The following is a 17419-nucleotide window of genomic DNA, read 5'->3' on the forward strand; positions in this document are numbered from 1 at the left end:
AACTCGATTTTCTTACATGGTCTCTTATCTTCCAGCAGGCTAGTCCTAGCTTAGCAAAATGGGATGACAGAGTTTTAAGAGAGTATGAAAGCAAAATAATCTTCTTGAAATTTAGACTCAGAGCTGAAACATCATCACTTCAGCCACATTCTATTCATCAAAACAAATCATAAGGCCAGCTCAGATCCCATAAATAGAGAAAGAGATTCTAGTCCTTAAAGGAGGAGGTGCAAAGTCATTGATGAGTCTCACTCTGTTGTCCAGGCTGGAGTGCAACGGTGTGATCTCAGCACACTGCAACCTCTGCTTCCCAGGTTCAAGTGTTCTGCCTCAGTCTCTCAAGTAGCTGGGATTACAGGCATGCACCACCACACCTGACCAGCAAAGTCATGTTATAACTGATGTAGGTACAGGGAGAGGACTAACTGGGGCCATCTTTACACTCAACTTATCTGCTGCAGAATTTTTTTTAAAAATTATAAAATTCAATGGAAGTACAAAGGACCTGAACAGCCAAAATGATCTTCAAGAAAAAAAAGAAAGCTGAAAGTTTCATACTTCCTCATTTCAAAACATATTACAAAGCTACAGTAATCAAACCACTGTGGTACTAACATGTAGTCAGACATATAAACCAACAAAAGAAAATAGCCCATAAATCCATGTATATATTGTCAACTAGTATTTGAAAGGGGATCAAGAATACACAATGGGTAAGTAATAGTCTCTTCAACCAGTGGTGTTGGGGAAACTATATCCACATGCAAATTAAAAAACTGGAACCTAGTCTTTCACCATCTACAAAAACCAATTCAAATTGGATTCAAGACTTAAGCATGAGGTCTGGAAATATAAAACTCCTAGAAGACAACATAGGTTCATGACATTGGTCTTGGCACTTATTTCTTGGATATGACCCCAAAAACACAGACAGTAAAGGTAAAAATGCATGAGAAAACAAAAAACTAAAACTGTGTACTTCTGTACAACAAAGAACACAACCAACAGAGTGAAAAAACAAGCTATGGAATGAGAGAAAATATTTGTGGACTTAAATGTCCATCGAAGGATGAATGGATAAAGAAAATGTGGTATGTACATACAAAGGAACATTATTTGGTCTTAAAAAAAGAAGGTCTTAAAAAAAAAAAAAAAAACATGAATGAACCTGGAGGACATTATGCTAAGTGAAATAAGCCCATCACAGAAGGACACATGCTACATGATTCCACTTACATGTGATATCTAAAGTAGTCAAAGGTATCGAAGTAGAAAGGGGCAGTAGCGGAGGAGAAATGGAAAGCTGCTGTTCAATAGGTATCAAGTTTCTGTTATGTAAGATGAAAAAGTTCTGGAGACCTGTACAACACGGTGCCTGTAGTAAACAATACTGTATTGTACACTTAAAATGTTGTTAAGAAGTTAAATTTTATTTTTGTGTGTTTTTTTAAGTACAATTAAAAAAGAACATGTAAGAAAGTTCATGTCTATGATATGATAGTGCCCATGCTATCAGGAAAAGAACCCAGTAGCAAAGATTTTTTTTCACAGTGATCTTAGACACAAATGTTTTTGGAACTTAGAGCCTTGTGTTTTATCATCTTGAAATTGTATTGCCCAATTTAAGTTTTTTAGTTTCTTTATGTCTCAGTTTCCTCATATGTAAAATAGAGTTAATTATGCATATTTTATGGGAGATCTTAGGCAAATTTGATGGGACTAATTCACATAAAAGTATTACAGAAGTATATCACTCAATAAATGATAGTTATATTTCCCAAAAGATACAGTATGATTAAATCAGGTTTCTTTGACCTGATATGGAATAATACATGCTGAGCCAGCATCAAAGCATGAGTTCTCTCTTATTTTCTGTCCATAGATAACTTGACTTTGGCTCATGTTCTCATCAATACATGGCCTGATGTATTGTGACTCGGTAGCAAAGTTGGCACTATCACTTAAGAGGCTTTCCTTGGCAAAACTGTCTTTTTAAAGAAATCAAGCAAATTTATTATGTCTCCTACAAAGAAATAAGAGGTAGAGTAGTTTCTCAGATTTATTTAGCAATTCAATGAAGTCGGCAAGGACATACCTCTTTCTATCTTTGTGTTTGGCTATGTTTTGTCCATCACCATTTTTTTGTTTTTTTAAATTTTGTTTGTTTGTTTTTTGAGATGGAGCCTCACTCTTGTTGCCCAGGCTGGAGTGCAGTGGCAAGGTCTTGACTCACTGCGGCCTCCGCTTCCCATGTTCAAGTGATTCTCCTGCCTCAGCTTCTCAAGTAGTTAGGATTGCAGGCATGTGCCACCACACCTGGCTAATTTTTGTATTTTTAGTAGAGATGGGGTTTCTCCATGTTGACCAGGCTGTTCTCGAACTCATGACCTCAAGTGATCCACCCACCTCAGTCTCCCAAAGTGCTGGGATTAAAGGTGTGAGCCACAACACCTTGCCTGCATCACCCTTTTATCCGTGTCCTCATGTTGGTTCTCTTAAAGATCACAAGGCATCTGCAAGAAGCAGATGGAGAAATACATGATAATTTGTGATCTGTAGACTCACAAGCTAGAGCTAAAGAGAGAAGAGAAAGAGAAACTTGTGTCCCAGAAACTTGCGTAAATATGCCTTTCTCTTCAGTCTGATTGGGCCATTTTAAATGAATCACCTCTTGCATAACAGGAAAATAGAGATCTATTAAATTACTCCAATCAGAATTTCCTCTGAAACTGGAAAAGGAATAAATATCTGAACAAAATTCTGAGAGTTAGAAACAGGAAGTAGAGGTAAATGTTGGGTAGCCTGCCAACCATGTTGACTAAAGTTTCCTGAAATGTACACAGTATACACTAAAGCAATCTGTGTCTGAAAGATTCACTTCAGGTTAAATTCTGAGAAGGGTCAATTTTTCAGGTATGTGAGCTTTCATTGACTTCAGGAAATGCAGTGCATATCTTACAAGGATTTTTAAAAATGTTTCACTGCAAAATATAACTTATATGCTAAGTTATATATGTATTAAAATATAACCATAAATGTGGGGTCAAAATAATTTCATTTATTAGATTTATTCTATTTCTTTTGCTTTTTAAATGCTAATATCTAGAATCTAGAATTTAGATTATGGCAGGAAGTACTATAAATTGGGTTTCCTGATACTATGTTTTAAAAATTTTTTATTGGCAGATTTGAAACTACACTAACACTAATTTAAATTTTACAAATAATTTTCTGCATTTTACAAAATTTTTCAAGTATATTTAGAACTAGCTACATAGCCACTTGGAAGAAAGTATAAAGGAACAATAGAGAGTGGAGGTGGTTAGTGAATGTCTTTTAGTGCATGATTGTATTCTGAGTATATTTTAATATGCCACGAGTGTCCCAGTTAAAAGACTAATTGTTAACATGAGAGAAGAAATGGAGACAAGTTTAAAAACAAAATGATGAGAATCATTGATTAGTTCTCTGTTTTACAGCAGAAAGTGTGACTTCAGTATTTAAATTGTGAAGTCATTTGCAGAGAACACACATAAATAGTTCTCAGTGGATATTCTTTTACCTGTATTTGTAAAAGACCTATATGAAAGGCAGTCACTATTCTTGGCATAATTCTTCCATTCTTCTCCATACAGTTTCATTGCTCTTGGCCGGAAGAGCGACAAACTCATTATTTCTGGCCAGATTTTCAAGGATTATTGACTCAGTTGATGATACTTTCCCACAGACTGGGTCTCAGTACCCATTGTTCAGAATATAGACTTGAAGGATTGAGCTACAAGCAAAGTTTAGATTAAAAGAACATCCCTAAGCCTCACCAGCTTGTGGGTAAAACTTGGAGTAAAATTAACCTCTAGGCTTAAATCTCACAGGCCTATTTAGACTTACCTTTCTAATCCTAGGACATTGTCTCTCTGAAGTCCTGTGTGAGTTTCCTAGGGTTGCTATAACAAAATACCACAAAAATGGGTGGCTTAGAACAAGCGACAGTTAGTGTCTCACAGATCTGGAGGCTGGAAGTTCAAAATCAAGGTGGGCAGGGCCATGTTCCTTCTGAAGGCAGACTCTGCTCCAGGGCGCTCTCCTACTTTCCAGTAGCCTCGGGCATACTGTGGTTTGTGCATAGCTCTCTTCTCCCCAGGTCTCTTCACATCCTCTTCCCTCCATGTATGCCTCTGTGTCCAGCTTCCCACTTCTCATAATGATACAGTCATGTACGATTAAATCCCATCCTCATCACCTCATTTTAATTTAGTTACCTTTGTAAAAACCCTGTTTCCACACCAGGGCACATTCTGAGGTACTGGGAGTTATGATTTCAACATATCTTTGGGGAGGGAGTACACAATTCAGCCCATAACGTGTGCCTCCTTGCCTTATTACCAGTGAAGATCTCCAGGTCGTATCTGGCATGGGCTGCCTTGGGTCACCACCCAGATGCTACTCCCCTTGTATTCTGGACCATCGGGTTCAACACACTGCTTAGGCTGCAGCTCTGTTCAAACAATGGTTAGTTGAATGACTACTGTGTGCTAGCTCTGGGGATACATTAGAAATGGTTGTTGTCTGCAAATAAATAAATAACAGTGTAATTGGAAATGATGTTCTGTGTTTTGGAGGATGGGTATGGTGGAGGGAAAAAGAATAATAACAAGGGGAGGATACCCACCTACCTAGGCTGGTTACAGAAAGCTATTCTCTGAGTAGGTGACCTTTTGACCTAGGCCAGGATGAGAAAAGATCAGCAGAATATGAAAAACGGACAATTTCTTTTTCCAAGCAGAGCAAACAGCATGTGCAAAGGCTCTGAGGCAGGAAAGAGGTTAGCCTATTTTAAGATCTGAAAGGCAGATAAGATGTCTAGACTTTGCTAGTACCCATTTTATAGAGCAACAGAGTGATACTTTCTAATTTACGTAATAAAGGGAGAATTGGGATTGGATCTACTCTGCTTTGTCCTCACCAATGTGTATTCTTCTCCTACACACATTAATTACTGACTCCTGCTGGTTACCTCTGCCTTCCTCTCTATCCCTACTCCTACTTACATAGGAGTAGACACTTGCCACATTCTGTGGGATTCCTACATCAGCCTTCCCTAAAGGTGGCAGCTCTGTCCTCCTAAAATTCGTTCTTCACACTCTGTCAGAGAGGACAGACAGCTGAGGCTCTGCTTGGCTTCACGTCCTCTGCTGAACCCACGCCCTCTACAGCATGGCCCTAGGAGGCTCACTGTGATCTCTGAGGACTGCCATGCTGTGGTCTCTGTTCCCAATTCAGGCCAACTGTCTGGCATTGGGCCGTTAACCCCAAGAACCACTAGCTCTTTTCGCAGTCCTTCTCTTTATTATGCTGTTTTACACCCCTAGCCTGTGCCGATGCTGTGCCCTCATAGGCAACTTTTGGTGAAGTCTCACAAATCCTTTAACATCTAGCTGATGGCCTTCCTCCTCCAGGATTCTTTTCCAGAGCTCTTGCCTGAGCTACATGGCCCTCTTTGGTGCTTCCACGTGCACAGCCCCATCGTTGCCCCCAGCACATTGCTCTTTAATGGGCTGTTTGTGGGTTTCCTCATTGAGAACAACTTCAGGCAGACACTGTGCTTTCATCTTTGTACGTACCCAGCACAGTGCCTGGAACATAGTGGATATTCAGCAATTTTATCCTGAGTATGTGGATGAATGACACTTTGCAAGATACAGTTAAGATAGAAACTTTCTAAGCTTGAAGCTATCCTGGATATTTCGAATCCAGCAACCTCTTTCTTCTAATTCATCCCTTCCCTCCTTGCTCAATAACTCCCTTTATGCCAGTTTCTGGGCCTCAGAAGCTTCACCATACTTATATACCCTGCTGGAAGCCACAACTCTATTAGAATTGTTAGTTACAGCACGTTATTCTCATCACTTCACACTCAATGTGAAACCAAGTACAGCATCCTACAAGGAAATCATAATCCCTCTCTGCTTCTGGATTATGGTGCTCTACACAATAGTACCTCAAAGATTTGCCCTAAGATGTCTGAGTGCATCTCCATGAACTGCCACAATAGTCTCCAGGTGCCCTTCATTGTTATGTTCCAGAATTATGGTTCCTATTTCTATCTCCAATGTTAAAAATATCTCATCTATCCATTGCACATCTCTACATCTTTCTATTTAGTTAGGACAAGCATGACATGAGGAATATATAATTAGAGTCAGTCTAACTTAAAGGCTCAGAGCACGGTGAATGCTTATGGAATTTGTTGGAGACTATTTCTTTTCAGCACAACATATGCACAGGCTATGTGCTTGGAGGGGGAAGCAGCTCCGTAGGCAAAAGTGAAAGGCCTTGCAGCTTTGTTCTTTTCTGAAACAGCACCCACCCAGGTGTGCCATTGCTGTGCTACGTTCTGTGAATAGTTTGGGGACAAGTGTCAGGACATGTTTCATGAGCACAGGTGCATTCTATTTGTGTCAGCCTCTGTAGAGGAAGGGAACGTGTTGACAGAAAAAGAACAGACTCTTCTCTCAACTCCAGTAAGGCTGCCATTCAAAAAGGCTTTTCTTGGCATTTTCCTGAATACAACTCAGTAATGCTTCTAGGTGGGGTATACTGAGAACAAGGGATTCCAAATCCAGAAAAATCCTACTCAAGCCCCTACTTAACTTGGAATGAGGTTGTGCAAGAAGTTGATCTTCAGGATACTTGTTCAACACAGCTGGAGCCTTGCCTACCAAGGCCACTGTTACTTGGGTACAGGGTTAGGGGAAGGTCATGATAGCCTTTAAAGGATGTGAGAAAAATCAGCTATGGTACTGACAAGTCTTTGGCTCGGAATTTTATCCCTCAGAATCACAGGAATGTTCCCTTGGCCAGGTAGAGCCCTGGGTGGTTGAGATCCTCCCAGTGGGTGGCCATTTTGCTGCTGCAGCAGTTCTCCCACTCCCCGTGTCCTGCATGGCCTCTGTCTGTACCGCTGCTGCAGTGCCTGCATGGATCAGTGCCTCTCTCACGGCTGCCAGCACTGACCTGGTGAGATACAGCGCTGCCCACACTGATCTTGTTGCTCTAATTGAGCTGCCAGTCGTGCTTTGAGTAAGAAATAGAGAAAGGCGTTGTCCCCACAGAAGTTATAAATGTTAATTCTACTTGGACTTGAGAAAGAGTAGCCTTGATTATCATTATCCCATTTTACGGAGTCCTTTCGCCTAGGAATCTGAGACAAATTTTCCAGTGGCTACATTAGAGAACATATTAATGGTACTACAAAATGTCATATGTAGGAACACCCCTCCCGGCCCACAGTCAAATCATATCCAAGAGTTGAGACTAGACATCTTTTTCTTTTGTTTCTCAGGAAGCTGCCTACCTAGTTGTGACACTTAGTGAGAAATGAGTCTCTCTTTTTAAAATCATGCGTCTGGAAAATATCATTTTGACAATTTTCTCTATAATGTCTCTCACAAGGTTTATAAAGTCCCATTTATGCTAGTGTTACCCTCCATTCTGAAATCCTAAGTGTTCATAATATCTTTATTTGTAGCATAAATACTAACAAACATGATAAAGCAACTGCTGATAACATTTGTTTAACTTTTAAAAAATCTGGAAATACTTTAAAAGTTACATTTGTTCATTTTTTTCTCTCCAAAATTGTTTTAGAATTGATTTACCTATCATAAGAATACTCAATAAGAATAATGCAAAGAACACCCATGTACTCTTTAACTTATATTCACCAATTATTAATATCTTACTCTATTACTTTATTGATTCCTAAAGAGATAGATAAGTAGATAATGAGAGAGAGATGTATAGATATATAGATAAATATATAAAATTTTTCCTGATTCACTTGTAGATAAATTAGATACACAACTACCCTTTACTTCTAAATACTTTAGTGTGAATTTCATTAAGAATAATCATAATAGTTATCAAGCTCAGTTAAAGTAGTATTGACATCTCTAATAAATCTAAGATATATTTATTTCAGATATAATCTGTCATCTGTATTTCAGTTGACCTAATAATAACCTTCACAGTAATTTTCCCCCTCTCCAATACTGGATCTGGTCTAGATTTACATGTCACATTTAGTTGTCATGTCTGTTTCATCTCCCTTGATCTGAGCTATCCAAAGATTCTTGGTCTTTTATGACCTTTTCATTTTTGAAGAATACAATCACATTCTTATCTTTAAAAAATAAAAGGTTGTTTCTTATTTGGGGTTTGATGTTTTCTTATGATTACATTTTATTTTCAGCAAGATGGCAGCATGGATGGTCAACCTGGACATACACAGTGCCTTCTACCTTTTGTTGATGATATTAATTTTGATCACCTGAAGTGTTACCTGATTTCTCCACTGTATAATTTTTTTTTCTCTTGAAACTCATAAGCAGTTTGTGGGGAAATGCTTCAAGATGATTCAAGTATTTGGCTTCTCATCATAATTTAGCAGTCATCAATGTCTGCAAATGCTAATCTTTCAACACTAGTGCATCCTACATATTTGCCTGTTGACTCTCAGCAACCTATCATAAGCAGGGACTCTGCTTTCTTTTTCACTTATTATTTATCTATTTATTATTGGTATAGACTAAGAAATTTCTATTTTTATATAGTTTTTCATTCATTTCAGTACTAAATAGTTGATGATCAAATTGTCCCAAATTGGGCAAGAAGGAGTCTATTCATATGGCTCTGTCCTTTCGGTGTTCACCTCTTAGTTTTTGAGCTCCATCCTACTTTTTAAAAGAACAGAATGTTCTAGGATTATCCATTCCTACCCTGCCTGAGCCCTGGAGTCAGCCAAGGAGTTGGAGTCGTTTTGGTGGTGAATAGTAATAGAATAGAGACCATGGTTTGAGACTAGGTGTGTCCAACTGGAATGTCTTTGCTTCTTGATGCTTTCAGAAGACAGAGCTAGGAAATATGCACATGTATATACATAAATTCATTCACAAACCTACAAATATACATATATATGTGCACACACATATATGCAAAAATTTATGTATATATATATTATAAATATATATCCGTACTTTAGACATTATGGGTTCATATCAGCATGTCCAATTTCAGTTCAGCACCACAGGGTACTTCATTGCCTTTGCTCCTCCACATTTTTATTTCTCTTCCCAGTGACAAGGCTGAATCCCAACAACATCAACACAAGTATTAAAATTTGCTCATTGATTTCATATTTTTCTATCCAAAATTGTTTCCAAGTTGATTTACTGATCATAAAATTGTTTTAATTAGAACAAATGAGATACTTCTTCCCCAGAACAGCTTCACTCCTCTCTGGCACGATAGTCTTTTATTTTCATAGTCATAAGAGGTACAAGGCTTAGATTCAGTCAAGTTCCAAAACGTATCCTCTTCTTCTTAATCATATTGTTGTATAGTCTTGGCTCTGGAATATTTATTTTATTACCAGAGAGGGAATTGGGAATGAAGATCACTCTCTCTCCTGTGCCAAGTATGAACGTTAATTTTGAAGGTGAGTTTGGAGTTGGCTTGAGAATAATAAGTTATAGAGAAGGCATCCTGTACCCTTCAAGAGCCCCAGAAGTTAGGTCTTCAGACGAGTTTATAATTTTATAAGCCCTGAAAAGTTTTAATTTACTCTTAGATTTTCCCTCTATCTAAATATTTTTTGCTTAAGATTTAGATTGCCAGAAAAGCTAGAGATTTACTCACAGGTAAATGAGAATGGGATACCTAAAATACAAATCAGCAGGCTTTTGTACCTATAAGGGGCAGTAATAATTTAACAGTATCACAAAGGAAGTTACCATGCCGTAACATTTTCTAATGTATGATGCCTAGAATACTATAATTATCTGGCAGCCTTATTATGAGTATTAGAAAATAACATTCATAGATAAGTTTGGAAAATATGTGGTAAAATACACTAAACATTTCAAAATTTTCTCCAATAATTCTTAGGGTTTTAGTTTTGTTAATATACATTGTGTATATTACAAAATACAGGAATAAAATTCAATAGGAAATAAAATTCACCAGGTCTTTGTAGCATATTTTAAAACTGTTTACAGGCATACTTCAAAGATACTGCAGGTTCATTTTATGGTAGTGTGTGATGCTCACTGATAGTATTTTACCTACAAAACTTTTTTTTTTTTTTTGAGATGGAGTCTTGCTCTGTCATTCAGGCTGGAGTGCAGTGGCGCAATCTCAGCTTACTGTAACCTCTGCCCCCCGGGTTCAAGCGATTCTTCTGCCTCAGCCTCCCATATAGCTGGGATGACAGGTGTCCGCTACCACACCAGCTAATTTTTTGTATTTTTAGTAAAGATGGAGTTTTGCCATGTTGGCCAGGCTGGTCTCAAACTCCTGACCTCAGGTGATCAGCCCGCCTTGGCCTCACAACAGAACTTCTTTCAAAATTCTAGTCAGTCCTCTCAAATGCTGCAACTACATTATCAACTAAGTTTATGTGATACATCTTATTGTCATTTAAACAATGTTTATAGCATCTTCACCAGGAATAAATTCTATCTCAAGAAACCCACTTTCTTTCCTCATTTGTAAGAAGCAACTCCTCATCTGCTCAAGTTTTATTAGAGTGAAGCAACTCAGTGTCATCTTTGGGCTCCACTTCTAATTCTAGTTCTCATTGGTATTTCCACCACATTGGTGTTAATTTCACCACTGAAGTCTTGAACTCCCTCAAAGTTATCCGTGAGGTTTGGAATTAACTTCTTCCAAATTCCTGCTAATAATAATTTGGCCTCTTCTCATGAATCATGAATTTTCTTAGTGGTATCTAGAATGGTGAACACCTTCCAGAAGGTTTTCAATTTTCTTTGCCCAGGTCCATTGAAGGAATTACTTTTCATGGCGGCTATAGCCTTATAAAATGTTTTTCTTAAATACTAAGACTTGAAAGTTGAAATAATTCCTTGATCCCTGGGCTACAGAATAAATGCTGTATTAGTGGGCATGAAAACGACATTAATTTCCTTGTACATCTCCATCAGAGTTCTTGGTTGATCAGGTACGCTGTCAACAAGGAATAATGTTTTGAAAGGAATTTTTTTTCTCCAAACAGTAGGTCTCAATATTGGGCTCAAAATATGTAGCAAATGATATTATAAACATATACGCTCTCATCCAGTTTTGTTGTTCCGTTTATAGAGACCAGACAAAGTAGATTTAGCGTACTTCTTCAGGACTCTAGAATTTTCAGAATGGTAAATAAGTACTGGCTTCAAATTAAAGTCTCGTGCTACCTTAGTGCCTAATAAGAGAGTCAACCTGTCCTTTGAAGCTTTGAAGTCAGGCAATTGATTCCTCCTCTCTGGCTATGAAAGTCCGAGATGGCATTTTCTTCCAATAGAAGGCTGTTTCATCTACATTAAAACCCTGTTTAGTGTAGACACCTTCATCAATGATATTAGCAAGATCTTCTGGATAACTTGCTGCAGCTTCTACATCAGCACGTGCTGCTTCACCTTGTACTTTTATGTTATGCAGATGGCTTCTTTCCTTAAACCTCAAGAACAAATCTGCTAGCTTCCATCTTTTCTTCTGCAGCTTCCTTACCTCTTTCAGCCTTCACAGAATTGAAGAAAGTTAGGGTCTTGCTCTGGATTGGTTTGTCTTAAGAGAATGTTATGGCTGGTTTGATCTGCTAGCCCAATCACTGCAACCTTCTCCATATCAGCAATGAGGCTGTTTTGCTTTCTTATCGTCTGGGTGTTGATTGGAGTAGCACTTTTAATTTCCTTCAGTAACTTTTTCTTTGCATTCAAAAGTTATCTAACTGTTGGGTACAAGAGATCTAGCTTTCAGCCTAGCTTGACTTTTGACATGCTTTCTTCACTAATAGTAATCATTTCTAAGTTTTAATTTAAAGTGAGAGAAGTACCTGTCTTCCTTTCACTTGAACACTTAAGAGGGCATTGTAAATTTAATAATTTGCTTAATATCAATATTTTTGTAATCCAGGGAATGAGGAAGGCCAAGGAAGAGAGGTAAGGAAACAGCTGGTTAGTGGAGCACTTAGAACACACACAACATTTATTAATTAAGTTAATCATCTTAATTAGGGGTGTTTACAGAGTCCAAAAACAATTACAATAGTAACATCAAAGATCAATGATCACAGACCACCGTAACAGATATGATAAGTTTGAAATATTGTGAGAATTACCAAAGTGCTATACAGAGACATGAAGTGAACACATACTGTTGGAAAAACGGTTCCCATAGACACAGGTTTGTCACAAACCTTCATTTTGTAAAAAACACAGTATCTGAAAAGCAAAATAAAGCAAATCTCAGTAAAACAAGGTATGACTATAAATACAGGTGTGATACAAGTCTATGGATTGTATCTTGATGCAGTGCTAGTAGTCAAAATAATACACATTGGGAAATGCCAGAAAGTAACAGAGGAAAAGGTTTTATTTTTTCCTGATGGAGAAATGGTTATAGTGCTAGTCAAACTGTCCCATTTTTGAGATTTCCTGGGACCAGGATAACATGGGCTGGTTATCTGGAGTAGCTAAAACATAGACAAGAGGGGAATCTTGCCCAAGAAATAGGGCCAAAGCTGAAAGCCAGAGAAGCCCAATATGTTTTTGGTCCCAGAGGCAGGGACAGGAAACTGAAGGATAAAGAATGAGTGAAAATAGGAGCAGAGTGAAAAGTAAGTGGAAATTAATTGACTAGGTCATAGACTTCAACCATGGTAAGAGGTTAAAAGGAAAGAGGTAAAAAGCTGTTTATATTATGTCACAGCCACTTGGTACATGAATGGTTCAGCCTGAATTAAAAAGATTAAGAAAGTATTTCTTAATGTTCTATCAGACCAGAAGCTTTATTTTGCTAATGCCAGTAGCTGTTTTCTACACACTTAAATCCAGGGTGGTAAATAAAATCTCACCCACCACAGCCTTCTTGAGAGAAAAGGCACTCTAGGGCATTATCAAGCACCTGTGGTCTACATTGGCAAAAAAAATCACACTTCCTTAAGTTCTAGAGCACATGGATCTGAGCTCAAGCAATAGGAATAGGAACAGACATAGCCAAAGTTACATAAACACAGAGATTGTACTTGAAAATATGAACTGTAAGCACTGCAGTCAAAGAATACAAACTCCCTGCTCTTGGTTATGTGGACCCACTGATTACAACACAAGGGAACCAGGACCCGGACAGGGGCATGTCCCCTTGTCATTTGTGGTGAAGCCTTATACTAGCTCCTAAGTAATGATGGCCCGGGGTTAATAACAGAATCATTCTCTAGCCATATGACTTTATGTTTAATTACTTAATAAAGAGTATAGAGATGGTTCCAAAGAGTGAGACCAGTCATTTTTAAGTAACCCTATCATTTTATAAGATCCAAGAAAAAAAAATTACCATGTCAGGTGAAGGCAAGTAAAAATTATCCAGTTTCCACTGCCATTGCAAATCTACTGACCAGAGAACAGAGGAGACACACTAGCCATTTTCCTTATGTAGAGAAGCCTGAACAAGGTTTCCTTCTCTACACATCACAAATGCTCCATAGGCTTTTCTGAGATAGCCCCTCGCCTTACCTGCTACAAAGGCAGACTCCCTACTAGATCCATTCTTACAATAGTGGCACACACTGAGGCATCAAAAACTAAGTCATCTAAGAAGTGGGCAAACAAGACTTAAGACTTCTAGAAGTAACTTGTTAGTTGACTGTGTCCAACCTGTGGCTACACCTTCAAAAAGCTAGAGCAATTTGCAAAAACCTGGATTAGCCTTTTAAAGTTTAAAATTGTGAAATAGCAGGAAAAAAAAATCGTTTAAACTGGTTTCTATATATAAGTGTCTGTCTAGCATGGCAGGATGGCAGGAGAAATGAGGCGGTGGAACTAGGCAGGCTGCCTTCCATTCTTGTCTTGCTGTTTCCTAGCTGGGTAAATATGGAGATTTTACTGCCTTTTCTGAGCCTCTCTTCCCTGTCCAGCACCACTCTACTCCTTCTCACTTAGTGTGTTCTTACCACACAGGCATTCTTTTAGTGACTTAAACTATGCCCTTTCCCACTCTGTGGCCTTTGCATGTGTTTATTTCTACAGGAACACATATTTGTAGCTGGTCACATGGCTGGCCACTTCTCATCTTCTAGCTCTTATTTCTTCAAGAGGCCTTCTCTGATCACTGATCCTAGATCATCTCCCGCTATTGCCGTCTGTCACAGTACACTTTCATATTTTCTTCGTAGGCATTGTAACAATGTATAGCAGTATATTTATTTTGTTGATTTACTTGGTTATAGGTTATCTTTCATACTATGCTTTTGGCATCCATGAAGGCAGGTACTTTATTGTTCACTGCCACACACCTGTTATTTTTGTTTTAGCTTGTTCAGCCTACTATAACAAAATACGATACTAGCCATTTCCACAGCTGGGTGGTTTATAAACAGCACAAATTTATTGCTCATGGCTCTAGAGCCTGGAAAGTCCAAGATCAAGACGTTGGGATATTCAGTGTCTGGCGAGGCTGCTTCCTGGTTGATAGATGGGCTTCTGTTTTCTGTGTCTTCACTTGGCAGAAAGGATGGGGAAGCTTTCTGGGGCCTCTTTTATATCCCATTGGTGAGTGTTCCACCCTCATGACTTAATCACTTCTAAAAGGTCCCACCTCCAAACACCATCACATTAGGAGTTAGGTTTCAACATATGAATCTGGGGAGTGGGGAACATACATTGAGTCCACAGCACCTTGCATTGTTCTTGACACACATGGATGTTCAATATGTATTTGTTGATTCAAATGAGAATAATGATATGTATCTCCTAGACATGTTTTGGGAATAAAATGAATGAAACATATAGGAAAGGTCTAGCTCAATTCTTGGCCCATATCAGGCATCAGTAGGTGTCAAGGTCCTTCTTCATTCTGCCTTCCCCAAGTTTCCCCAAGTGCAGCACTCACAGAATTAAAACTTAACAAGACTTTGAATTCCTAGGAATAAAATTTGAATGGAGAAGTAAAAAGAGTAACTTGATGCTTAGAAGCTTCCTAAAAGAAGGAGAATATTATTTGTAAATATATTTTTAAAACCCTCAAAATACTCTAATATCCAAATTTGGTACTATTACATTTTCCCATCCACATTCTTTTATTTATTTTATTTTATTTTTTTATAGAAGATTAGTAACAGAAAGCTAGGAATCCAGGATATATTGAGCTGAAAAAAATGTTAACCATTCTATTTGATAAGCTATGAATTGGAGCCAGACTTCTCAACCTCCAGCCTGAGCTAATTACTGATTTTTTCTAATGAAAATACACAATTCGCTTTGCAAAGATTGAGTTATATTTCATCAAGGCTAAAACATATAAATTCCCCCTTCTTTGCCTCCTTTCAAGAAGCTTGCTCTGAAAGAGTCTCCTTTGCTTTAACTCTCCATCAGTAGAATTTCTGCCTTTTGAGAAAAGCAACCCTAAACTCATCAAATGAGAAACAAGCCTATTGTTATTCTATCAGCTACAGGAGTTGCAGGATTACCTATTAAACAGCACTTCCTTCCTTTGTCACTTTCCACAGATAAAGGAGAGTCATTTTATCTTAAGGAAAAAGAAATTGGTGAAAATAAACCACAATATTTATTAATCACATGGTCCTGAATCCTCATAAAGAAAAAGTGCGGTAGTCCTCCTTATCTGTGGTTTCACTTTCAGTGGTGTCACTTACCTACATTCAACTTCAGTCCAAAAATGTTAAAGGGAAAATGCAGAAATAAACAATTCATAAGTTTTAAAGTGCATCCTGCTCTGAGTGGCATGATAAAGTCTAGCACTGTCCTGCTCTGTCCCATCAGGGACGTGCATCATACCTTCATGCAGAAGTATCACCACTCGGTATGCTTCCCACCCTATATAGTGTGACTGTATAGTAAAAAACATAGTTCAATACTATCCGTGGTTTCAGGCATCTGCTGGCAGTCTTGGAATGAATGCCCTGTGGGTATGGGGGCACTACTCTGAAAAACATAGAATCAGATATTTTTCTGTTCCAAAGTGAAAATAGATCAAAGGGACTAATGTTCAATCCTTTAATTTATGAGTGAGGAGACTAAGGCCTCAAGAAATTTGATGAATTCCCAGGCAGAAGTGAGCAATAGACTGAGTCTAACACTTGTCATTCAAGTTGTCACGTCCACTAGTCTTCTACTTCCATGATTTCTTTTCTTCCCCTTGGCCTAGTTTTTCATTGCAATGACTTTTCCCAACCTCCTTGTCACTCAGTTTTTGCTCTGGGATGACAGCCTTTTTTTTTCCCCAGATGGCCTAGAGAGTGAAGACTTAAATAAATTAAAATCATTCTTGTAAAATTTGTATTGTTTATTTCTATTATTGCTAATAATATGTGTTTGCTTTTCTTTTGTTTTTCTCACTCCCATGGTGTGGAAACATTCACTCCAAAATAAATTCTCAATCAACACTATTCTCTCAGTGTCCAGGAATAAGCAGTCTTTAGGCATGAAGAGGGATAGAGTCTTCTCATCCTCCTCTATGGATTTCATTTTGTCAAGGCATTAAAGTTAGGAAAGAAAGAGCTGGCGGCACTTTGGGCTGCCTACTGAGCACCAATTACCTGGTACACATGCTTTCCCCACATTTATTCTTCAAGACAAGGCTAAAGCATCCCTGGGTCAGGCAAGGGCATGCTATTGTGGCAGAGATTACTAACCCCATTTGGCAGGTACTCACTGGGGTCCCCTGTTCTTTCTGTTAATTTAGAAGGCAGAATAGGGAGCAGCAGAGACATACCCTTCAAGGAAATTATGCTCAGTGATATCATCGCAAGTTTTTCCAGCCCAATTTCCAGAATTAGAAAAACTACTCATACACTATCCAACTGAGACAGTTACAGATATGAAAAGGCTTCTTCAGTTAAGCAGATATATATTTAGGTCCATATAGAACATGTATACAAAGTACCAGGCCCTGTGCCGGAGACTAGAACACCAGGGACAAACAGCACAGACAGCTTTTGATCTCTCCCTGAGGGCTGCACAAAGTGCTCTGAGTCAGCACTAGGACTCAGCCATCTCCTTCTGTATTAGTCCATTTACACACTGATGATAAAGACATACCCAAGACTGGGCAATTTACAAAAGAAAGAGGTTTAATTGGACTTACAGTTCCACGTGGCTGGGGAAGCCTCACAATCATGGCAGAAGGCAAGGAGGAGCAAGTCACATCTTACATGGATGGCAGCAGGCAGGCAGCTTGTGCAGGAAAACTCCTCCTTAACATAACCATCAGATCTTGTGAGACTTACTCACTATCACGAGAACAGCACAGGAAAGACCTGCCCCCATGATTCAATTACCTCCCACCAGATTTCTCCCACAACATGTGTGAATTTAAGATGAGATTTGAGTGGAGACACAGCCAAACC

Source organism: Cebus imitator, unplaced genomic scaffold, assembly GCF_001604975.1.
Source record: "Cebus imitator isolate Cc_AM_T3 unplaced genomic scaffold, Cebus_imitator-1.0 Scaffold533, whole genome shotgun sequence".
Classification (NCBI taxonomy): domain Eukaryota; kingdom Metazoa; phylum Chordata; class Mammalia; order Primates; family Cebidae; genus Cebus; species Cebus imitator.